This window comes from Vidua chalybeata, chromosome 4, assembly GCF_026979565.1.
Source record: "Vidua chalybeata isolate OUT-0048 chromosome 4, bVidCha1 merged haplotype, whole genome shotgun sequence".
In the NCBI taxonomy this organism is placed as follows: Eukaryota; Metazoa; Chordata; class Aves; order Passeriformes; family Viduidae; genus Vidua; species Vidua chalybeata.
The window spans coordinates 19,823,317-19,849,504 of record NC_071533.1 but is presented as its reverse complement, the minus strand read 5'-3'; the positions used below and the strand labels follow the sequence as shown (position 1 = coordinate 19,849,504).

Sequence of the window (26,188 nt, the reverse complement as noted above, 5' to 3'; positions counted from 1 at the left end):
TTGGTTTCATTCAACAAAGCATGACAGCTTCTTATCTTACATTTGGTACTTTAATGTATTATATACAAGCAAGAAGAAATGTGGGAGCCTGTATTTAAACAGAAAGACATGCAGTATTTTATAACACACAGAACTCTTTCATACAGAGTGAACAAGTGCCCAAAAAGCCAATAACATAGCCTGTAAAAGCAGAAAGACTGTGGAAAATTCTGAGTAATTCAAAACCAGAAAGAACACATTTCACAAGTACATACTTTTATGCAAGATTGGTACAGCTGGGAACATTGAACTGTGAAATTAAATTATTATTATTCCATTCTCCACAATCACGTGCCCCCTTATTGCCCACGGACAATATACCTCCGGCATAGCCTATCCTCCCCTGCCAAAAGAAGCAAAACTGGAGTAAAACTCCACCCATCTTGACCTGACTGGGTCAACAACAGCCAACTGTGCCATTTTACCCCGAGGGCATGAATTACCTTCAATTCACACTCGGCACATACCAGCACAACACGCTGGTGCTCCACAAACACCCTTAAACACCAACAGGAACAGGTCAGGTCAGGGCTGGATATTTCTACAAAGGTCTTTTTTTGCTTTCTGAGCCATTCAGCAAGCAGCACAATTGGCTGGAGCACAGGCAGCTCTGTCAGGAAGGAAACCTTTTGGGGAGTGCTTGTAATTGCATTTAATTAATCTGATGTTTTCCAGCATTGTTTATATTTGTGTTTTAAATATTAATGCACACACTGTCCTAAGTGACTAAGCCACCTAAGATGCCCTTACCTTACCTTCCTTTTTTCTTTGGAACCAGCATTACTCAATACTTTGTCACTATCACAGACACACATCTCCAAAAGACAGTCATACACAAAGAGAGCTTGCTATACTGACTGCATGCATGCAAGCAGGATTTCTGTTGTAGCTTGATGTATAACAGATTAAGATGAAACTAATGCAAAATACATTGAACTAAAGAAGCAGCATAAGAAAAAATGGATTTTTTTGTGATTTTACATCCTACTATATTATGTACAACCAGCACACCATCTACTAGCACGATTCTGCTTGGTAGGCACCAAGTAATTTAAAAACAGTATTTTCTCATTACAACCAGTGACTGAGTATGTGCAAAAAAAAAAAAAAAAAAAACATTTATGTCTCTCTCTTTATTTACAGTCAAAGAATTGCCAAAAAATAGGCTTGTCATAGTGCACCTGTGATATTCAGCACCTCAATTTTAACTAGAAACACTGATAAAACAGAGCATAAAGGATGAAGCAAATACATATTTTTCTTCAGAAGACCTGTATTACTACTGGAGTATGAAGTTACTTCAGAACCCGTAAAAGGTCTGGTGACAAGCATCACAGGGGAAGGTTTGCTTAGATCAGGCACTGTCCACCAGAGCAGTTACAAAAAATTATAAAAGATGGACTCACAAGTAACAAAGAAGACAGTGCAAGTCTCCCACTCTTCACAGAAAATTCATTAATGAATAAAACTGTGAGATTGTTTTTGTTTAATAATTCATGCTATGAAGGTGTTGTATAATCCCCTATAAGACAAACCTAGTGGTCATCCAGTGATTGCAGCTCATGGAATGTATTATCCCCCCATTCTAGACAGCAATACTCTTTGGTCTAGATTTTGAAAATCACTGCAATTCCTCCTTTTTATCTCAACTCTCTGTGCACAGTCATAAGTCATTATGGGACAGTATAATTAACTAAAATGTCATGAAGTAGTGATGGCACAGCAGCAAGTAATTTTCACCTACTGGAGTGTATGCTCTTACTATCTGTTCATAGCCTTCATTAAAATTATGAAAACGTGCTTGAATGTGGACTCCCAACTTTAACACTGATGGGGATGGGTATTGTTTTACTTAAGACTGCATTTTACATTCCAAACTCAACTCTCAAGTGTAGCTTCATTTCTACAACTTCATTTTTTAATCTACAAGTGGCTTATGTTACCCCAGAAAAGACCATTCATGACATCTACACATGTCTACATGTCTGTACTCTTTATGAATTGAAATCTGTTCAATCCTCAAAATATCACAAACATTAGAAAAACAATTACTCTAAGGGATCGCGCCTTTTAATCATAAATCCTCTCACACATCAAACTTGCTCCTTAACATCCAGCAAGATATTAAAAATTTAGCCTTCCCACACAAATTGGTAAGGAAAGCACAATTTTCAGTCATGTGAGTTAGTGTTTGGCAAAGTCATCAATGTAATCAGTTGCCTCCGCCTACTATCTTATTCTTGATGCAGAATGGTGGAAAAAACTGTACAAGCTATCAACAAGGGGAAAAATTAGCCAATTTTATACTACTCGTAGCAGTTTCGTTAAGAAAATAACATTTAGTATCTCGGAAATGTGTTATACACTGAATACCTTCAGAAAAAAGAAAAACAATTTGCATGCAAGTGAGATGGTATTTTTCAGTCCTTTATTTGCAATTCAACCATTACACGAACAAGCTAATAACTGTAGTGAAGTAACACAACTGGAGGAATATCTGTGTTATCATTACAGAAACGTATTTTTCCTAGTGAAACAAAAGACACTACCTACAAATTACAAGTCATGTAAAGGAGAGCTCAACAGAAAGGGAAAACAGTCTTAGCTTCATAGATAACTATTATAAAAGATCTGTACTACTTCTGAAGCTGCAGTTTCTCCCCAGATCCTTTAATGATGCATGCAGCTTGTTTTCTTCCATCACCAAGTGTTTTAAAAGTACCCCATATATTTATCACTAGGAGTGCTAGCTTGGATTTACTCTAGGTGGTTTAGGCAGTCCCAGAACATCATTCACTATCAAAACAGATCTTTACATCTGGAGAAGAAAAACATTACGTTTTTCTTTCTTTGCTGTTTCTTTCAAGAACAATGAGAATGACTAATTAAACATTTTTTTCTCCTACTTTGAACCAACCAGTGAAAAAATTTTAATTCCCTAAATAGTAGGACAGTAGGAAGCTTTCAACAGCTACAGAATAGAATGTGTTTCTCCAGAGAATAAAAATATTTTTAAGTTCTAGGGATGTCATTTAAATCATCTATTTCAAACACTTAATTGTACACACTTCCCCCCCCCTCTTTTTTTTAATTGAGGAGAACGAAAATCTGGTTATCACTGCTAGCTATCAAAAAAAGTCTCCCTTGACACAATGCAAGATGAAATTAGCAGCCAGTACTACCTGCTTAAAGAAAACAGAAGGGAAATGTTCATATGCAGTGTGCAATGGAGCATAAGGGAATCATGACACAGGGAGACGAAAACAGTGAAGTATTTCTGGATTTCAGAAATCTGGGCACTTATCCTGACAATCCAAAGTATTTACATTTATGCCTATGAAGTTTAAAATTATGAGCTCTCATCATTCAAGAGACAAATCAAATCTGGAAACAGACGCTGTTTTAAATCAAAAATCCTTCTGCTTTGGTAAAAACTAAGCAAGCAGCCAGGAGCATGGAAGGCACTAAATGCTTTACCCTGAAAGATCAGTCAGCTGCCACTGTAGGAGATAGGGGATTGGAGCATGAGGGAGTAACATCTGGATGCCAAGTACCCAGTCCCACATCCCTTTTACTACCAGGCCAGAGGTTATGTTTTAATAACTCTGGAACACCAATTCTCATTGCAGGCACCGAGAACACTTTGGCACATGGTTTCCTAAATACCTCTCTGCCATGAAAAGGCTCAGGAAATGAGTCACCCTCTGAGGTGCTCTGAACAAAGGACAAGAGCTGCAAAATATGTAACCCCTATTGTTGTACTGTGTCTTTATCTCCTGCCCCTTCACCCCCCAATGGTTACACCCTGAGCTTTCCTGCCCTTCCCCCAGCGCCAATCTCCCTGAAAATGCTCAATCCCCTCCCTGGTACCTTGTCCATCACTCAGCTCCTAATCCCACTCTACCAAAATCTTCCAGCTTGGGCATCGAGTGAGTGGACAAGGGCCAGGGGTCCCTCCCTTAAATTTCCCCATTGGTTTGTGTGTCTGTCTGTCCTTTTACCTTCCCCTCCCCCGAATACCCCCATTGGGTGGTGGGCGTCCCTTCCCCCTTGTCACCGCCCCAATACTTAAGATGATTGTGAGAACCTCGAGGCCACTTTTGGCCGCCAGGACAATGGCGTTCGGTGCTCCCTGGAGTTTGCATTAAACCTGAGACTTTTTCCTTGGCCTTGAGTCGACTCCCTCATTACCTCCTTGGACGCCGCCTCTCCTCCTAACAAGGCAAACAGCGAAGCGCTCTGTCTTAGCCGCTCCCCAAATCTCCTCGAGAAACAGGGGAATGTCCCCTGCTGCTGACCGTGCCTCGGCTGGGCAGGCGAAGCCAGGGAGCTTCAGAGTAGGCACGGCGGCACCCTATACAGGCTCTTCAGACAAGGGAAATTCAGGACAAAGAACTGTTACACTTAAAATAGAGCTTTTGCTAAAACAAAAAAGCTAACTAAACCCAAACCACAAACACACCAACCAACCAAAAAGGAAGGGTGGATACATTGTAAATTCCTTCAGAATATTAGAACAAGTGAAGAGCTGAGGAAAAAAAAAAAAAAAACATTTACAACACGCAACTCAAGTTACTTTGCCAGGAAAGCTGCTGACATTAGGAATAGCATATAAGAGAGGATCTTGAAATCCTTTCTATTAATTCTGGTATGTCCAGGAAGAACTGTGACTAACCACCATGTTAATCCCTTCCTGAGTGCACAGATATGGCCTCTGATAGTCCTAGGTCACTCAGAGGGCTCAGAAAAGAACCAGCATTCAGATTTGTTTCTCCATCAACCCCAAACATCAGGTGCATGAAACACTTCAGCAAAACCAAGAAACCAAGTGTGTGAATTCAGTTCCATACCCTCTTTCTCAGCCCCAGAAACACAATAAAGTCTTTTACTACTTTGTTATTAAACCCTAAAGCCCAAGAAGACTTTCAGTCTCTTTAAAACAACACAAAAGGTCAAGGTACTTTATGTGAAAGCTATTTTTGCCCATCTACATAATATTAGGAAAAACCTCAATATTAAAAAATAATAATAAAAAGGCCTCATTTTTCTGTTGCTTGATCCTAGATTTGATGATAGTCTTTGGAGAAAAAAGGAAACTAAATGAATTTCAATTTTTTATTAGTTCAACAGTTTTTCTAGGGCCTCTTGTTCCCTAGAAACAGCTACGTTTCACAATATTGGTCAAGTGAATACTTAAGAGAATGAGTGTATATGCTCACAGTCCCCAAAGGGTTTGCTGCAATAATTTTGCAATAAAACCACAGGCCTGGTTCTTAAACACAACATAGTCACAATCAGAAATTTTGTAATAGCAACAATTACAGACCCATTATGGGCAAATGAATTACTTTCTATCAGGTTCTTAAGTTTCATGGCTCTTTTATACAAAGGCTACACACACATCTGCTTTGTGCTATCTACACTGGTATAAAAACATAAAGGGTACAAAATGCAGCATTAAGCAGAAGCCAGGGAATTCCTCTTACACACCAGCAGTTCTGCAGTGATTATCTGCAACCTTGCTTTTGTGTCCTAAGTTTGTTTGTTGTCACAAGCCACTGTGATAACATAGTAAGAGCCACAAGTGAAATTTAGGTCTGGTGACTTGTACACCATGCATAAGAAATTAAACTGTAATTTTTCAATGTTCATGCCTAATGGAATGCTGAACGAAAGGGTATGCCCTGATCACCTAAGGACCGATCCTACAGACATGGTAAGTAATGGAAACACCAACTTCTAAAATAATCACATAGGTAATGACAAAACTGATGATCCACTTCTTGCATATTTTGTTAACTCCACTGCATTAAGAGAACAACTGCAGTTTGGTTTCTCCTGAGGCAGAAAGATTCCACAGGGTAGCACCTTAACTCCTGATCTCAAGCAGCCTCCCTCAGCTTATAGTGACTTGCAGACTTTCTTCTACAAAGTGGTTGTGCCTGTATTTACTAATACCTCAGGAATTTTATGAATTTGTTCAGTTACTTATGTTCTTGTGTGAACTTGTACTATCCACAATGTCCTGCAGACTTCTAAAGCTGAATATAGCTTATGTGAAAAAATATTCCAATCAGTCCACTTTAGACTTGCTACCAGCTTGCTTCATATCTGACCCCCCCCGACACACACACATTTTAGTCCTGGAGAAGACAATGCACAAATTCCCCCTTCACCTTCAACTCTGCATTTTACAGACTTCTTTTGGATAGTAAGCCAGCCATTTCTTTTACAGGCTGCATTATCTGCATGTGCTCCTGTTTAAAATCTGTTCCATAGCTCTGATCACCCTGCTGACCTCTCCACAACCAACCATTCCCTGTTGAAGTTCCTGCAATGATGGATCACTGTAGCGAGGCCAGGAGAAACTGTAAATGCATTTCCAGAAAATTAAGTGGGTTCATTTTTCAGCTATAACTACTGTACACCTAAAACATTCTAAGTACATCTATTTGTGATTGAGGCTGCTTCTGAGATACTTTCTTATTCACAGTGAACTACTTAAAGCAAATACTGTTCCAAGCAGCCTACACAGGAATTGAAAAATCAACCTTTAAAAATAAAGGCATATTCTGTACCCAGTAGGCAGACATCACTTCTCAATGTCAAAAAGCATTGATTAAGTGTTAATAATAGAACTTTTAAAATGACTACTAACTTTCATTAGCTTTGGCAGCACTATCAGTCAGGACGATGTCACAGGCTTGTATTTTTAGCCCTCCAGTCTATGACTTGTTTTGTGACACAAGCATGAATAAGAATTGTGTGCATAAATACACAACTGTGTGAGGGAAAGGTTATAATGAAGGACTAATGATCTGAATCCCACCAATCATATCTAGTTTTGCAAAATTCCAGGAAAACTCATAATTGAACAGTATTTCTATTAGAATAAAAAGTGGAGGCTTAGTCATTTGGTCTAGAATGTGTGGTGCTAATCACCACGTGGGCCAAACAAGTGTCTCCATTTATTCCTAAAGAGTCTTTGAAGCCAACTTTTAAATTCATTTAATTAATTTACCATAGAATACAGCTGCAGGTTGGTTCATGGGGGGAAACAAGGCTCACCCAGACCTCCCCTTCTGGTAGCCTCTGCCATTCTTGGCCAAGCTGCCTCACTGTGTAATAAGAACAAAAAAAAAAAAAAAAAAAAAAAAAAAAAAAAAAAAAAAAAAAAAAAAAACAAACAAACACCATAGGATCTGGGTGATGGAAGGAAACAGAACAATCCAAAACTCCAGTTTTCCAGTAAGAATGGAAAAGTTAGTACTGAAAGTGCCGGATTCAGGTGCAAACATAAAGCCATGCCCTGGTAATACCCAGAAGGTACTAGTAACTGGGAAACCTTTGTATCTCTTCCTACAGGACATGGAGGAAATCCCAACAGGGATGCCACCAGCTGCAAGAGCTGTCTGCCTCAAAAGTTCTGTTTTCAGCCAAGAGAAGAATAATAGTTTTAGTGCTGCTTTTGATCACATTTGGGTTTCTATTTATGTTATGCCTTCAAGAAAAGAAGAGAAAAAGGAGTGACTGTGACACTGACATCTTAAAAGAAGGAATATAAAAAGGCCTGCAGGGCATTTCTGTAGGCATAATACAATCCCCTGAAGGAATGACTACTCTAACAACAATATCCTCAACTGTCACTCACTGCAAGTAAAACTGTCAAAACTCAATAGCAAATGTGTTCAGGAGCACAGTCTCCTGGCTTCAACTATTATTCTTGGCCTAGCTGAAATAAAGACTGACAGGCAAGCAAGATTAATTTATTGTGTTTTGTATTGAATGGCTGTAGTCACAAGAAATTTACTTCAGCAATTAATACACAGACAAACCTCCAAAAGTGCAGTTTCCCAAGAGAAATTATTAAATAAAATCATAATGTCAGGTTTTCTTGCAGATTCTAAAAGCTCACCAGGAAAATAACACAAGGTATTTTTGTTTTGCAGGAGTATGAGGTTGTCTGGCTTTCTATTATAGCCGTGCTGGCAGTCACTAGCAGGAGCACCAAGTACAGCTGCCAGTAGAGTTGTACATCTCAGCCTTTGTCAACCCCACTGACAAGCAACTCAGTGACCAGTCCCTACTACAGCACATTGGTCATAGCCATTCCAGACTCATTCCTGCCTTCACAGAAGTCACTCACATAACAAATATTAGAAATTTACACCAGACATGGAAACAAATAGAGGATCTGTAACGCTCTTTGCTCAGGGAAGATATTTTCCATATTTATTATAAAATGCAAGCCATTTATTTTATATCTTTGCTCTCTTTAAGGTGATACACTCCTACAGGAATGCAATTTCAGCCCAAGTGTCTCTCTGCAGTCATTCAACAATCCTGCAAACCAGCATGCACAAGCAAGCAGCTGGCTACTGCTCCAGCTGACTGCTCCAGTGTAACCACAAAGCAGGAGGGAAATGAACAAAGTGGCTAGGTCATCCTCCACAGTCTTACCACTCAGTACTGCCACAGCAAAGGGACAGGCCAGCAGGAGCGCCTGGTGACAGACCTCTGAACCAAGAGGGGAAATGGAGAGGCTTTGAGGAAGAGCAGGTAAAACAATGGGGTAAGACAGAATACACAACACCCTCCTCCTGTGGGCACCTATGGCAGACACTCACTAAAGCTGGGTATGAAGGAAGAACACTTGGATGTTCAAAGGGCTGCAAAGTGAAGGCTCTTCACAGGTGCGCTGAGACAGCAAGCAGAAGAAGGACTCCAGAAGATTGGTACAGCAATTTCCTAGGCTGTTCTCACAGCTTTTCATGCAGTACCAAGGAAATCATGCTCACAAGTTGGCTAGGTGACAAGAAAGGTTAGTGGCAGTTGTGGAATGATACAAAGCCTCCCATGCCACAAAGAAAACTGAGAAAGAGAATATTATTTGATGTACCTGCAGTTTTAAAAGGCTGCCCATTTGCACAGCTTGCAGATTTTGCTACGCTTTGTACTCACTGCATATGATTTACTACATTCAAGGCCAAATTAAACTACTGGGATCATCTGATCTGACATGTGGCACAGGCACATCCTGTGGCTCTTCCAGAAGTTCAATGTTATAGTCCTGATGCAAAACTTTAAAGAGTACGGTTCACTGCTATGCCAGGTTTGTAAGTGATCTGAGAAATTCTTCCAATTAATTCTCAAAATAACAGCATAATTTTTCCAATTGATTTTCAGAAGTACAGACTTCTAGCCATACGTCTATGCTGCAGATAAAGCATATACCAAGTAATATATATGCATCTTTCTGAAAAGCAATAAAACAATTGATCATTATGCTGATGCCTATTCACACTTTCTCTAAAAGTCTCAACTATTCTTAAAAAAAACCCCAAATTCATTAGGGCTTGAAGTCCAACCAAGTTTTGAGAGCAATATATTTTGCCTTAAAGACAAATAAATTGAAATAGGAATAGATTGTGCTTGGCAAAAATGGTTGAGATCAAAATGACAGGAATGTGAGACAAGCTCAGCAATCTTGAAGAGCCACTAAACTAGATGATTATAACAAATTTAAATGTTTAAATGGAGCCCAATGCAGGATTACAGCCCTAGAAAGAAAGAATGCAGACTATCACTATGCCTCTGAGGTGCAGTTTTGGTTCAGAGCAAACCAGCAACTCAGTGTGCTGCCACTGCAAAACTGTCCAACGTAAGCATTGGAATATATACAAACATGGAATTGGTGACTTTGAAGTCACTGAAGTCAGGCTCAACTCATTTACCATTCCAGCTTCTCAAAAAGATGACTGAACGATACACTACACTGTATGTGATCCTGTATCGGTGAAAATTCCACACCTCCCTAAATAAGCAGATGTCAAACCGAGGCACTAAAAGCAATTAAATTATTGGGGGGAAAAAAACCCACACACTAAACAAAAATGGTGACTGTCTACAGACATACTTAAATTAAGATTAAAACTAAGATGTGTGTTTGTCAAATACATATATTTTAAAGTTGCATAGCACAACTTGGCAAAGTATAATCACCTGTTATTGTATAAATAACAAGTATAATCACTTGCTATAAATTGTATAAATAATAATTGTATAAATATAATAATTGTATAAATAGCAAGTATAATCACTTGCTATTTGGGAGGTTGGACTTGATGAACTTGGTGAACTGAGGTCTCCATCTGATAGAGTCACAAATGTTGGTTGTTCCAAGTCTCACTTCAAGGGTGTGAATAGATGCTCCAGTTGTACCTTGAGCCAGTGTTTTTAATTATACAAGCAGTCATGGCAAGCAAAACAGCGCTAGCACATATAGATGCATTTTGGAGGCTGTTTTCTTTAAGAAAGTTACCTAAATCATTTCCCCCTAGCCCTAATTTTCCAATCTGATATTGATATTTACACTGCAGCCCCACAGAATCAATGGAGGGAAAGAAGAATCACGTATCAGAAAATGAGATATAAAACTACATGGGGTTAATTTCCCATATTATAAAATTAATTCCCCAATATAAAAAATATTTTTGTCTGCATAGGTAATAACATGCAGATGTCTGTTAACTGGCCATGTACTGGCACCCATATGAAAATGTCTGAACAACACAAAAAAGCAGACCACCACAGGACAACAATGCATCATTGATATAGACTGATGCTGCAAACAGAATAACCAGAACTCAGTTGTGTCCACCCAGGCCTGTATTACATTTGTTCTAACCTCATTAAACATCAAAAAAATACCTAAGTAATTCAAATTCCTAACATGAATCAAATAAAATTTTAACTTGCAAAGAAATTTAGTTGCTTCTCTTTGTGTTATGGGTGAAGTTCTCCACAGAAGGCAGTCATACAAACCTTTGAAGCAATGCAACAGCTAAAGCCAAGCCATTACAAATTCATCAGCTTCTGTTTGGATTCTACCAGTGATACCAAATGCAAAGTAAAGAATGAACAAACAAGTCAGTTTTCTTTTAGTGACAAACAACAATTTGGAGACTAGATAAAAAGAAAATAAACATTTGCATAGTATCCATCAACTTTGATTTAAACACCTTTCCTCTGGTTTTGGCTCTGAAAAGGAAATAGTGCCATTTAGTGGTCAGGTAGATTTGCTGCACTTTTTAAACTGAAGGCAGTAGTGCACACTGACAGTATTAGCAAGGGAATTGCAAATGCTGAGCATTGGCACAGTCACTAATACTGTTGTTTTTACTTGAGGAAATAGTGTAAATGTTTTTTTGAGAAGTATGATGTTTTATTCGAAGCATGATTTAGAACCTGCACTAAATATTTTAGCCATGTCTCCCTCAACAGTAAAGAACTACATGCTCTTCTTCCTGCTCTCCACCAGGTGATAAACTAGGCTCTAAATTTTATGATTACAGAAGAGGATACTGGGAAATTCTGTAGGAGCTGGCATGAAGGTTAACTCAAAAAACTGTTCCACAGAAAAAATCATTATGTTCTAAAGGAGCAGAAGATGTATAGAAAGTAGGAGTAAAATCTACATTACTGATTTTCAGTGAATAACACTCCAGCTGAAGATAAAAATTAAATTGTCAGATTGACCTGGAGCTTTCTCTGGATTCACCAGCCTCAGAATTTCTGAACCCAAGGTGAACTGGTTAAATAGAAGGAAAAAGATGAAAGCTCAATTCTCAAATAGCACCATTTGTCAAAGCAGATAAAGAGTGTTCATGAATATGGAAGACTGGTTGGGCATCTGTGAATCCAGCAAAATCTGGCCTAATGACTATTTAAATAGTGACAACACATTCACAGCCCCACATTCCACTTTCCCTTGAGAAATCGTCCATCTTTATACTTCAGATGTCATGCCAGAGGCATCCAAGGAACCAGTCAAGTACAACAGATCCTGCTGAAAGTTAGCTGAGTGCAAGTGGACCAGAGTTCTAGAGGTACCTAAAAATTAAGACAAACCACTTTTTCCTAATCCACAGTGATTATGGAGTGATCTTTTACCTACAACTGTGTATCATGGGATGTGACCTTTTAAAAACTCAGCTATATCCATCAGCCTTCACCACTTGCTTTCAAGAGACAAGACTCTACTCTATATTTATGCAGCTGGCTCCTAAAGGGTGGCCCAAAGAAACAACATATGCACAAAGAAGTCCATGCTCCAGAAAAGCTGTAACCTACATAGAGAATCAGAACAAATTGGTTCTAAAGTTTCCAAAATGTAAAGCACTCATTGACACTGCTCCATTCTCATCCAAATGTCAACAGCCATCCCCTGCATGACGTAATTTAAAATCCTGGCACTCACTGGAAGGAGTCCCACTAACTTCAAGAATACTCCAGACACCAGGGCACAAAGGTTACCCTCGTCTCTTCAGAGGGAGGGTGACTAATGGGATCTTCAGTATGCAGAGCACTTCTTTGCATTTTGGAGCACATGGCCACCAATTCTGGAACCTCCTTCCCACCAGTTCTCTAAGCCACTGCATTTAAGAAGCTAATTTACTTCACTCTCTACTGAACAATTATGCTCTTAGCTGATTAGAATTTAAGAGCAGGCCTAAGATTAACACTTGACATTTGCTAGAAGCCCTCAAATTTAAAAACGGGAATTATTTGGAAGTCACCCAATATTTTAAATATCATATGTATTAATCAAAGCAAAACTTCACTTTTGATAAAATCTTAAATATAAATGTTATGTACTACAGTTAATCTACAAAAATATTCAAAATTTAAAGATCCAAAAGGTGAAGGAAACACACTTATCACATCATCTTCCTTAAAAACACCTCTTATAATCATCCTATATTGTTAATTTGTATCCACTAGTAGCATTTGAACTAGCTAGATGCTTTAGGCACTCAACAGCATAAAAAAGCTGGGAAATCAGCTATCTAAATTATCTTTATTGCATTTGAAAGAGTAATTCCTGTACTCTGATGTGAAAGTCACACATAAAATGTGCTGAAGTACCCATTTAGATCTAAAAAGCGGGCAACACATTTTCTACTCAGCAAAGATTTCTCACTGTATGCTTTTACTTTTTCTTCATATATTCACTATCTCTTTACTGGCTTTGGTGTCAGAGGTACTGCCTAGTCTAAGAATATAAAGACTGTTATGAGATAGCTGCAATCCCCTGGGATTAAACACATGACCAAGGTTTCATTTGACTACATTTCCCCATCAGCCTCTGAACCAATATTTCAGCAATGTAGATGGCAAAGATTATGTACAAAACTGCTACCCACAGATGAAAATGCTAAGAAAAGAGCAATACATTAAAATTTTAGATTGACCCTACTTCTGAATTCCAAGCATCTCTTTTGATTTTTAGATCTGCTAATGGATTTGTTACAAAAATGTGTTTGTAATACAAAGTAATATATTAAACATTTTGCAACCTGTCAATGCTGAGACAGAAGAAACACTGTTCAATCTAACTAGCAAATGATTCCCTGAGCTGTACTGTCAGTATTAATGATGTCAGAACATAAAATATGAAATAAAGGAAACATTACTATACATAGCGTAGCTCCTTCTGATAGAGCAGGAAGTAAAGGTTGCAGAGCACAGGTATGGATTCACTGCAGCTTCACACAGGATGCATGTGCCCCCTCCCCCCCCCCATCCCACAAGAAAAGTCAAGAATGACAGAAGGATCAGCACTCCTCCTCAATCCCTTGGAATTCAAGTAACAAGTAGCTAAAGACTGAAAACTAAGTTAGAGATGATTCAGGACAACTGTGGGATTCAAGGCTGACCATGGAGATCTCAAAAACACATTTACTGCAGGATACATGAAAGTTTCCTTCTTAGATAACTAATTTAAACTATTAGTTAAAAAAAAAAAACAGCCAACAAGTGGTGTATTTTCAGGATGGTGGAAGTCAGGACTTCTGGCTCTATCAGACAGAACTAATAGCCCTCAGCTTGGTGTCCGAGTTCGCAGCTAAAACCTATGGGGCAGGAAGTTTCTACTAGTTCTGGGGGTCACACTTATGTTACCCTTTGTGTTTTTTCTGTTGGTATAGCTCTGAAGAACTCAGAGGAAGTAGCCTGTATTCCAGTTGAAAGCAAGAGAACTGTTAGTAAACTAGAAGAAGTTAGCAAACCAGAAAGAAACTGTGAGTTGATACAATCTCTACTTCAGTTTCTTTGTTCAGCAACAGGCTAATGTTAAAAATCACCCAGTTACACCTCTGAAGAAAAAAAAAAAAATTGCAGTGAAAAGGTATATACAGAGTGTATCAAATGTAAAACCTTCTGTAAAATCCAGGATACAGGTGATGTGCCCAGTACTTGCTCTCAGTAGGATTTTCCCACACCTCAGTTAAAGACTAACATCAAGATGTGGAGCATGCTGTGACACTTAAGCATCCATGAGGTCCTGCTGATGTATAGAGACTGTACACTCAAGCACAACACACACTGAGCTCTGCTCTCTCTTCCTGGGTTGTCGAATACCCTGCCACAAATATAAAGAGAATGAAGAAATATTTCTAAATTAACACATCAAAACCCAGTTGAAATTTAGCACAGAGAAATGTTTTTAGGCAATCTCCAGATTGTGCCTTGATGACACACTGAAAGCAAGGGAAGTAACAACCATTTGGGGTTTTATAGTTTCTCACAGGACAATGAAACAACACAAGTTTGTGGGCTAAGACACTACTACTACTAAAAGCAATATGGTCACAAGCATCAGGAGAGCATTCAGTCAGACAAGTACATCCCCAGTGATATATCCTTAGAAGATGGGAAAACACTGCCATCTTGTTGGAATTTTTGGGTAACATACACAGATATCTACACAATGTCTTCTAAATAAGTACAAATACAACTGAAGAAATTATGAACTCATGTGAAAGAGAAAGGGTTTCCTTGCTAGGCTCCACAGTAAATGTCTCAACTAACCATGACTCAAGAAGCTTCTGCATTAGTAGTACCTTCCAGCCTCCATCTTCTTGCCTTGAAATCTCACCAGAACAGTTCTGGTTTGCAGAGCCAATGAAAGGAAAGACAGAAAAACCTATAAATCCTGCCTGGTTTGCTAGTCAATATAAGGCATGAAAAAAGAATCTTGTTTTGTTTCTTAAGGGCTTAATACCAAATAAGTATCACTCAGAAACAGAGCATTTTTTTTTTCCTTTTTTAAGAATAGCATATTTATTCAGGTTCTTACACAGAGACTCAAAAGTGTTAGTGTACTCATACTAAAAAAAAAAAAAACAAAAAAGCAAAAAAAAAAAAAAAAAACCCAAAACAAAACAGAAAAATCCTCTAGTTTAGGGATTTCAACACTACCAGATACATTCCTGGTGCAGCACTGCACTGCTCCAGAGTTATCCCAGCGGAAATCTCAGAAGACAAGGAGGACTGAATGGGACCATGGGCCCCACTACACACTGCAGTGATGCTCTGGGACAGAAGAAGGTTCTAGGTGTTGGGTTAGAGTCCTACCCTCTAAGAGTTTCATGCTGACAGAGTATCTGATCAGCTAAGTTACTGCTAATGTCAAAAAGTACTTTGTTTCAGTAAGAGAAAAAACACAATCACACCTTAAATGTCAACTGCTTTCCCAATCCTTTCAATGCCTAAATTTCTTGTGGACTTCAGATATGGACCACTGACTTCCTGAGACAAGGAGTGCACATACCATGAAGACCTTACACTCTAAAAATACCCAAACAAGGAGGTTTTATGCAAAGGAATAAGCAGGGCCATGACCCTGATATTTAATGGGGACAATGGCAGAGGTACACTGTGTAGAAGGATTAGCTGTTTAAGAATCTGACTAATCTTCATTAATTAGGTATTGGATAGAGAGAGATTACCATTCAAATTCTCAGTACCTTGTGTTGATTTATAGTGATAGGAGTAAATCTGTAATTGCTCTAGATGAAATATTCTTTCTGGGTTTTGTTTTCATTGGTGTGGCTTGTTAGGTGGACTGCTAAACATGTGAAAATATAGTCTCTGTAGATGTAATTACCTTCTTACCAAGTTGCTAATTACTGCTGAATTACCGGTGTCATATAAGATTTTAAAATAATTATATAAGATGCAGGTAAAGATTAAGTTTTCTGTCACATAAGAAAATAAACACTATCAGAATTATTCTACCTACAAAACACTCTTTGTGTCCAAGGTCAGGACCACAAACTGTACCATCAACAGGTTTTGGAATTCACTGGCATCAGATACACAGGAAAAACAATTTTGGTGGAAGGGCTAGACAGGACATGGAAATGAGGATGCAGAAGGATAAAATACAATTTCTCTACATTCTGCCATATATCAGAAAATCAAGCTGAACAAATTTTCCCTTAATGCTTAAGAATACTATCAGGGTACAGAAAGTTATACAAGAGATGAATTTGGCATTTTGTGCTGTTATTTTCTTTGTGATTTTGAGTAAAAAAAGTTCTGAGCACATGCCATATTATAATAGAAATATATTTAGTTCTGCAACATCTTTTCTACAAAAAGATGAGTTTCTCTTCTCTGTTGCTAAGGTCTCTCAGGTAAAGACAGGAGAATGAATGAGACCAGACACAGTTCTAATCCAGAACAGAAACTCCCAGGTTACGATGTTATTCTGGACTTTTTATAATAATTTCTATATATAGGAATTCCCTGTACTTACAAATAAATTTTTACAAAATTAATTATCACCTTTGTACTGAATTATTTATATCTAACCCCTTATTATCCCAAATGTAGCTAGACTAAAATCATAGGTAGGGTGAGAAATAAAATAATTAAAAATTACCAAAGCATACTTCTACAGTATCTTTTCCTTGTGGCCTTAATTCTGGTATTTCAAGCACTTTATAGCCAGTGAATTGCTTCCTTCTTAATTCACATATTCAATTTAAGCATTTTACAGCCACTGAATCACAGCTTTCCTTTAGCCTTTCATTTTCCAATCAATGCTTATAGTTGAAACTGTATTTGCAGGAGCATAAAAGTATATTCCTCTGCATAGTAGTGAACTGTTTTGAAATACTATTTTAAACTCAAGGATTTTTAAAAGTAGTGAAGTGCACAAGGTATCACAGTCAAGCTGGACGTGCATTTTGAGTGAACCTTAAAATAACCTTCTTTAGACAAAACTGGAGTGCAGATGAAGAGGCTGGACACAACAAAAAAATGGCCATCATTCCTAAATCCAGCACCAATACAGCAAAACTCCTGTGAGTAGATAAATGTAATGTGCACACATTTCTTGAATTGCAGGCTCCCATTTTGTCCATCATGTGCAAAAGTAAAGCTAAGGCACAGCTTTTTAACATAGATGTGCATGTTGCTTTGCTGAGGCTGTGTGGCTTAACTGAACCGAGCTTTAATAGATCCAGAAGTTTTAACAAGCACAAAATTCAACACCTCACTCATTTTGGATGCAGACTTCAGTGTGATTTCAACAGTCCATCAGTATCCATATCTGTAGTTCAACAGGGCTGTCTAATCAGTTATTCTGGCAGCCTGGGAACAGAAGCAGTTTAAATCATCTTCCTAGAACCAGCAAGAGCCTGCCTAGCTAGTTAGAGCAAGTATGGAGAATAATGTAGTCCCTGTGCAAGACTGATGTCTTCACACACATGGAAAATTGGCGGGGGGGGCTTACTCTGCTTCTAGTTATCCTTTTAGGCACTGAGAATTTTTTGGAGTAAATGTTAATTTGAATTTTAAGTAACACCCTCTGAAGCCACCATTTATTACGCAGCTCTGTAAAGGACAGCTAACACCTTAAAATGCTACGGCATTAATTATGTACATAAATCACTACACAAAGGACACGCCACTAATTTTAATCATTAATTAATTGCTTGCTGTTTTCGTTACAAAGACCTAAGGTTTAATTAAGTACCACAGGAATAGTCTTTCATGTTCTCTGACAGACACTGTCATAGATGAAAGCGTTTGGAGACTTTCTTCCTCCTCCCAATTAGGCTGGCGTCCTCCGCACTCATCCTACCAATTCAAGGCACTGTAACAAAGCATATGAAGACACCTCACAGAGACAGGCACGACAAGCAGCTACCTGCAGCTGACCACACACCCCCAGAGCTCTTCCCTCAATGCCACTGAGGCTCTATTGAGTACTCACTCAAACAACTGAACACTGTCATAACATCATTTATGCTGCACATAGTGGAGGTACAGCATTCATTTTCCAGCTACTCTGAAGTTTTCAGAGACTCTTTAATAGTCTTAGATGGTTGTGGCTGCTTTTACAGTTCAAATTTAGTGACTTCGGAGACCTGAAAAACACAGGAATCAACCCACACTGCGCTGTTCAGGCAGTTTATTAAAAGGTGTCACAACCTATTTTTTGGAGCAAACCTCCTTTGGTAAGGAGGAAAGGATAAAACTGTGCTGACACATATATGAAAAAGAGCTTCAACAACAGAAGCAAAAGTTAATTTAAAATAAAGCAGTGAGGCACTGTTACACTGAGGTAACTGTATTTCCATCTATGATGGCAGTTATGCTCCTCCACTTTGCAAACTAATATTCTGGCTGGTACAATTTATCATACACAGTAGTATGATAGAGCCTCAGATAAAACTTCAGTCTTCTGTCACTAAAAAAAATTTGCATAAGCAGTTAAAAGCTACAAGTCTCTTGCTCTTGATGAACTGAAAGGATTTTTACTTCATTGTTTGCCAAAATTTAGCTTGTTCACATTCTAGTTGTCAATGTAAATCATTCAGCTGCATCCTAATTCTCTTTTACAACAAAGATTGTACAAAAAGAAACATGAAATGGAGGGAGTTATTTCTTCTTAAAAAATATAATAATTTTATTATTTCATAGCAGTTTTATTCATTCAGAGCAACTGACACCTAAGAGAAGATGCTGAGGGGATTGTGGCAAAGAAACAAAAATTATTTCACTGAATATCCTGAGTTGGAAAGGACTCACGAGGATTACCAAATCCAACTCCTGGCCCTGCAAAGGGGAACACTAAGAATCATACCATCTTCCTTGAGAGCACTGTCCAAATGCTTAGGGAAAATGTGGGACCCCAACATCCCTACACATCTTCACCTCTAACCCTGGAAAAGTGCTCACTACCTTTAATACACTCTCCCAGGTACTCCTCAGTCATAGCATATGCAGGAGTCTAAGCTCTTCTTCAACCCTCAGATGGAGAAACTGAGAACTGAACTGAGCTCTGTTGTTATTTGTTTTCCATGTAAACATGAAACACTTTGGGAAATACACTTCATTTAATGACACCCAGGCTGAGAAGAACAAGTTACCTTTTAAGAGCGACACGAGCACCAAAATCAATCTACTGAAATTGGTACTATTCAAGCTCACATTTAGGCACCTTGTAAGCACTCATGGATGGTCAAACACAGACAAAAGAAGATGAAGTGCAGATCTGAAAGTTCAAGTGCAACTTCAACTGACCAAAGTGAAATCATTTGCTGCCTTTGAGAGTTTCAGACACAATAATATTTATATTATTCTGGGGCTGGTGTTATATAGTCACTGAAAACATCATCCCAGCATGACTCTGTGTGGGAGAGTCTAGCAATGCCCTGCATTTATTCTCAAAATTATTCCAGAGCAACTATGTTCCATTTATTACCATAACCTTTTCTTTTCCCCCATGGCAACATCTGAATGCTTAACATGGCCTCTGAGTTTCTTTTTAGGCTAATGAACCATTGCTCATATAAATCAAAAGCAACTCACAGATCTGTTGATTGAAAAACCTGTTGATTAGGACCAAGGAGAGAACAAAAGTTGACTTCTTCCTTTTTATACTCCTTCTTCCACTAATGACTTAAAAGATCAAATGCAATGAACAAGTCTAGATATTCAGTTTTGTCAGAAAGTGAGCAGATTAGAATAAGAATATGCAACTGAACAAGATGGTATTTACCTGGGCATTTTCTTTAGCATAAAGAAGAAATCATATTGTTTCATGGAAATTATGAATGAAAATTTAATGTGGTAATTGCCTGTATTTTTAGCTCTGTGTGTATTAATAGACTGAACTCAATCTCCTTTACAATGAGGTTTAAGCTATCAGTTGATTAGCACATCACTTAGATCTATGAATGCAAGATAAAAATAATGACAAAACATGGGAAACTCCAGGTAACTGGCTGTAGTTTCATAACTTAGATAATGGAAAGCTGATAGGAAATACACTACAGGAAAAATCCTGCACTGGCAGAAAAAAGAAAGAAGAAAAATAAACAAAAAACAACAAAAACGAATGTGCCAGGTGAGGTAATTAGCTCTTCCCATCTGTAACTCCTGCACTATCCAGCTCTACGAGGCAATCTGAATGCTGCTGCTGAAGTGATTAGCAGTGAAAGAGGCAAAATTGGCATGTGAAATTTCAGGAGTAAAGCTTGAGGGTTGTTTGCCTACTGTTGGCATTGGACAGTTTACACTAGTTGGAGCAATAATGACAAATTATTTTTCATATACATTGGCTTTCATGGCAGGTATTTGGAAACAATCCAGCAAAATGAGAATTGTTAGACATAGCTGGAGACTGACTTTATCTCACATTTAGGAAGTCATCTCAATAGCTGCTGAAGTTAGCAACTTAATTTGCTTTGAATTTAAAAACTAAAATTAATGGCAGCAAAAGAAAACAATTTTCAGCTCAATTTCAGCATAATGAACAGGAGCTGCATACATAAACAACAAAAGTGTTCTGCATTTTAAGATTACATAGTGAACTTGATTCTCCAGCAATTCTTGAAACAAATTCCCATTTCAGTCAATTATGAACTGTTTATTTCATTGCTTTTTGAACCTTCCAACATCACTGCATTTAATTAATTAAACAAATAAGCAACAGTTTGATTAATCAAATATATAACCAAAAAGCCATTAAAGAATCAGGATCAAATAAACTTTCCCAGCAACTTCAAAACTCTTTACAAGATCACATCAATGATGTTTTGTCAGGGAAAAAAAAAAAAGACAAATAATAGATGTGACATTCTGTAGATACAGAACTGTATGTATGTGACTACAGCTTTACCACTGAACCTAACAGGCATCTGGTATGTTTCAAATACAATCTAGTTGTATTTGCAAGCAAAAGTCAGCGACCGAAATAATTTTAAAATGTTGAATATAACACATGGTATAAGTGGGATATGGAAGGAAAAAAAAAAAAAAAAAAAAAAAAAAGAAAAAAAGAAAAAACCCAAAACCAGAAGAAACCTCTCAGAATTCCAGTTCGCACAAATGACTGAATGACTGACACTAATTATGAAAATGACATGAAACTCCAGTGCATGAAGAAATATTCATCCTAAAAAAATGTTTCACATTAATATAATTAGGCTACATTCATGTATCAATTAATTGACATCACTTATTTCTTCCAGCTAAGTGACTTTAAATTACTTCATACAAAATACAATCAATGTAGGTTACTATGGTGATCAGCATAATTCAGAAATAATTGGGTTATACTTTAAACAAACACATTTGGTTCTTCAACCTGAGGCTGAGAAAAAATTCAGTAGGCACTCTGAACTTCAGCTTTCCTGACTAAAATCTATGACACAGTGAGGAAATTAAGACCTTCCCCAAGAGAATAATGCATTAAAATGATCTGCCCATGATGCTGAATTATGTATAAAACCATACCATCCTGCCAATGATTTCTGTTGAGTAATGATATTTAAATTCATGAAAACAATTACCAGGCAATTTGCCTGTAAATTGATATAACTGCATTTAACTGATCATTTTTCAGGCATGGTATTCCAAGCAGCTACCTCTCCACCACAACATTCACTGCATCAGGCAAGCCTGACCAGCATTTATATGAGGAAGCACTGGAAGAGCAGGAAATACCTGTGTCTTGGGGATGGGTTGTTTCTTCAACAAGAGCACTAGCTCCCTGTCCCAATACCAAACAAGATCATACTGTGCCTTTTCACAGTTACAGCACATAAAGACAGATGCTTCGTTCATTAACATAAGCCAAACTACAGGCTTTTTTTCCAGAACTACAGTGATTCATATTGGCTCTTAAAATTTGTGTTCGTTGGCTGGATGAAAGATGTCAAAATATTTTCACACAAGAACGGATGGTCAATTATGTGTTCTTGCAAAATTTTGCCATCTAATTTTGAAAGAAATCATTTCTCTGCTTCTGCAAATGAACAGATGTTAGCACTATCATAATCAGTAAGTTCTACACTAGAAGCCTCTCAACTCTCAATACTAGTGGATACCAGAAAACAATACAGAGAAGGCCTTATAACCACAGGATGCAGTAAGTCACAAAACAATCCCATCTATGATTTGGTATGGAGCATACTGGTAAATGTAGTTTACAAAAATGACTCAGGTGGCTTGCAGTAGTTTTGCCTTGTTGTAGCTCGTTTTCCAAATTGGTTTTAAACCAAGAGTACAATTAGTGAGATAATTCCATTAGCACTGATTGCAATGCAATTCAAAATATTATTTTGAAATAAAGTATTTCAAGATTCTTCAGGATGCAGAGCTTCAGTTAAAATATGGATGCTTGTACAAAAAATATACTTGTGAACGAAATACACGTCACATATTGGCAGGATATGGATGATGGGAGCACACCTATAGATCTGCCAAAGACAGAATGATAGCACAGGGCACTGGAGCCCTAGGACCAGCAACCTCCTCAGTACAGACTCGACATCACAGACTAAGAATGCAGCACTTGATGCTCTTCATTCCTGATACTCCAGATCAGAATTTCCTGTTTGCTTCTATTCACTGTCAGTCAAGACACCAAGCTCCCTGTGGAGCAGTTTGTTTCATCATTGTCAATCTGAAAGCTATTTACTTTCTCTTTTGTTAAGAGTAAACATCACTTGCAAAATTACAGCAAAAGAAGGTGTAACAAGAAATGCCTCAAACAATCCAGTCAGCATTAGAATCTTATTTGCAAAACATTTACTACAAGTTATTAAATTGCAGGATACATTATAGCACTTGGAATCACAGTATATTTCATACCTATGAAAAAAATAATGCATCCCAAAATGATCCTTATGTGAGAGAGAAATACTGATGAGCAGAGTACCTTGTAGAGGATTATACAAGACAACCTGTGGCACAGACACAAGTAGATCTCAAATTTCCTGAAGTGAGACTACACACTTTTCCTGTAAACTACATGATTTATTTTTGCTTGCCCACAGTACATCAGTAATTCCATTAAAGGTTCTGGGAAGGATATAAAACATACCCTAAAAAAAGCTGTTCAGGATACAAAATACTAATATAAGTGGGTTTAATTTAGGTTATCTATAAAGTAAAACTAGACTAAAGATATATTAATTCTTTGTTAATATTTACATAGCCTTTACCTGTACATAGTTTATTTCAAGAAAAAAGTCAAAACTAACAAGAAAAATATTTCTCCCCTTCCCACTGACTCTTTCATTTTTTCCCATCTAAAATCCCAAAAAGCAAACAACGTAAACCACAACATTTTTGTGACAGCCTAATTATTGACTTCTGGATCAGAGGTCATAGGTGCAGAGAATGCACCTATCTGCACAATGCCCTTAAGTGTTAAATCCCTCTGCTAGAATTCCTCTGAATTATGTGAAAGATACATGAGATCTCACATTCATTACCAGATGAATTCAGTTCCCTGCTGCGTGCAAATGAGAAGAGGATCATTGCTCAAATGTCACTCCCTGCAAAGTCACTGTAGTAAATTGTTTCATCTGACTCAACAGCCACATACTTAAAATGACAGTCCTTGATTCCATTAATCCTCACAAATAACTTTTATTTTGTTTTAGCATTTAAAACAAACTACATCTCTAAGAAAGCTAACAAGTCTACACTAGAAGATATGAGTCTTTGAAACTCAGGTTTTCCTTGATCCTCCCCAATTTCATTAGAGCTGAACCAACTCTTAATATCATGCAGCACCAAGGAAGACAGTCGGAAAAAAGAACATAATCAGGCTGATTTGCATTTTGTAACTTGAGCAAAATTACATCTTTACCAAGCTATTTGCTAGGGTTACTTTCAAAAGCAAAGCAAAGTTCTGCATTCATTTGGAAACTCAAGTGCCTAACACAAACATTTCTTTGAAGTAAATCTGTTTATAGAATTATAGGGACTACAGAAAACATTTGTTGCTGTTCTCAAAGACAATAAGCATCTAAAAGTTTATCACTATCTTAGCAATGCTTTCTTTTACCAAAAATGCTGAAAAAAAACCAATCTAACATAAATGACATTGAATATTACATTCCCTTCCAAACTATTCCCTAAATACTGAAAAAGTGCTACAGTGCACGAAGAGGTCCCTAGATCACAAACACAAAATCTCATTTGCTACATTAACAGAAAGACCAAAATTGCTCCTTGAAGATGATGGAAATTCATGGTTACTCTTCACTGGAAACTCTATGTAACCCACACACTGTCCATGAGAATTCCCTTTTCGTAACATCTGCTGTGTCACCTCCAGAACAGCTGACAGCTTCTTTCCATTTGCAAGTAACAAACTGGAAGTAATAACCAGTAATGACTCAGCAGCATCACGTGGCTGCCACCTCAAAAATTAAAAAATAAACAAGGAGTTTTAAGTATTTTCAGCATGCAAGAAGTCCTGTTTCTCTAGTATTACCTCACACAAACATGCTTAAATCTTCACAAATAGTACATGGTCATTTTCCAGAATGAGCAGCAGTTTAGGAAAAGAGTCCAAAGCTGTACAATGAATACATTATAACACTCATTACAGTACTTCCTATGGAAAAGACAATTACCACTTTTTAAGCTAATACATTAAATCCTAGGGTGAAATATTGAAAAAAAATCCCCAAACAGACAAATGTTTCTAAATCCTATCCTCTGCTGAGACAACACACTGGCTATTACTTTAAAATACTTAGGTATACTAAATGCAGGAAAAGTTATTATTCTTGCAATCTGGACAGCTATACTAAACAGAATAATCCACATGAATAGCAAGACAGAAGGAGGAAAAAAAAAAAAAAAACAAAACCAAAAACAAACCGCCAAAACTACTGAGATCATGAAAGAGCAGAAGACCAAGTTCCACTGCACCAGCACATGAGAAATTACAGCTCACAACATTATTAACAACCTCAAGAACAATGGCTTCATAGACCAACTCCTTCCTGTAAGCAATCTGTACCTAACCTCCTTTATTTTTACATCCATGCATATCCTACTTACTGTATGCATGCACTGTAACAAATAAAGAAAATATGGACAGCATTATGATTTTTATCAAATCATAACACCTTATACTTGAACTATCAGTGCTCCATAACTCCATAAAATCACTTTAATCAGTGCACAACACCTCAGTAAATTATTTGATTACTCGGTAGCTGAACAGCAGGGTAAGGAGCAGAGGTTAAATTAATGGCACAGACTACATACTCAGCTAGGAACTAAGATGTCATTACAACACAGTAGATTTAGCCTCTGCTTGTTGAGACAAAACTGCTTTTCCCAAAATTGTGATTTGATCCCACAACACACCTCTTACTAAGTAGACTCCAAGTCTTTCCCAGGGTTTTGACTGATTTTTCCCAGTGGGAGTATTCTAGATGTTAGTGTTAGATTATGTCAGAGATGGAAAATCTTATAAAAATCCTCTGCGCAAAAAATCTTGTGTGGAAGAAAGTAATTTTAGTCACCTACTGGGAAAGTCGATTGGAAAATACATGCTCAAGATACAAAAATCAGAAATGAAACTGTGAGATTATGGTCTTTGGTTAGGTAAGAAAATCAAATATCCTCATTAAGAATCCCCTTTTTTTTTTTTTTTTTTTTATTCCTTTAGTTTTTTAGGAACCTACATATGTGATCAAGGCTGCCAGCAAAGACAAAGTTAGACCCAGACCATTCAACTTGTTATGATGACAGTGGAAATTACTTATAACAAGAAGTAACACAGACCCCAATATTTCTTTCTGATAGATGGAAAATGTCAAGGCATCATATTTATGCAAGAGAACAAAATTATTTTAAGATCAGAGATAGCAAAGGATCTAACCAGCTTCCTATCTCTTTCTATGTTATATTAAAGAACCAGTCTCACATCACTTCTAAACAGGGCTGTAGTGGGTTAAGAAGGCATGCTGAGATTTTAAATTAACCTCATCTAAATTAACCTTGAATAAGTTATTTTTGCTGTAGGTTTCTTTCT

General features: G+C 37.5%; 1 protein-coding gene across 5 annotated transcripts in view; it reads right to left on the bottom strand.

The window, feature by feature from the left end:
* The window catches only part of CCSER1 (coiled-coil serine rich protein 1), a 603,186-nt gene that overhangs the window by 450,342 nt on the left and 126,656 nt on the right, over positions 1–26,188 (bottom strand). The gene's annotated exons all lie outside the window — the stretch shown is intronic.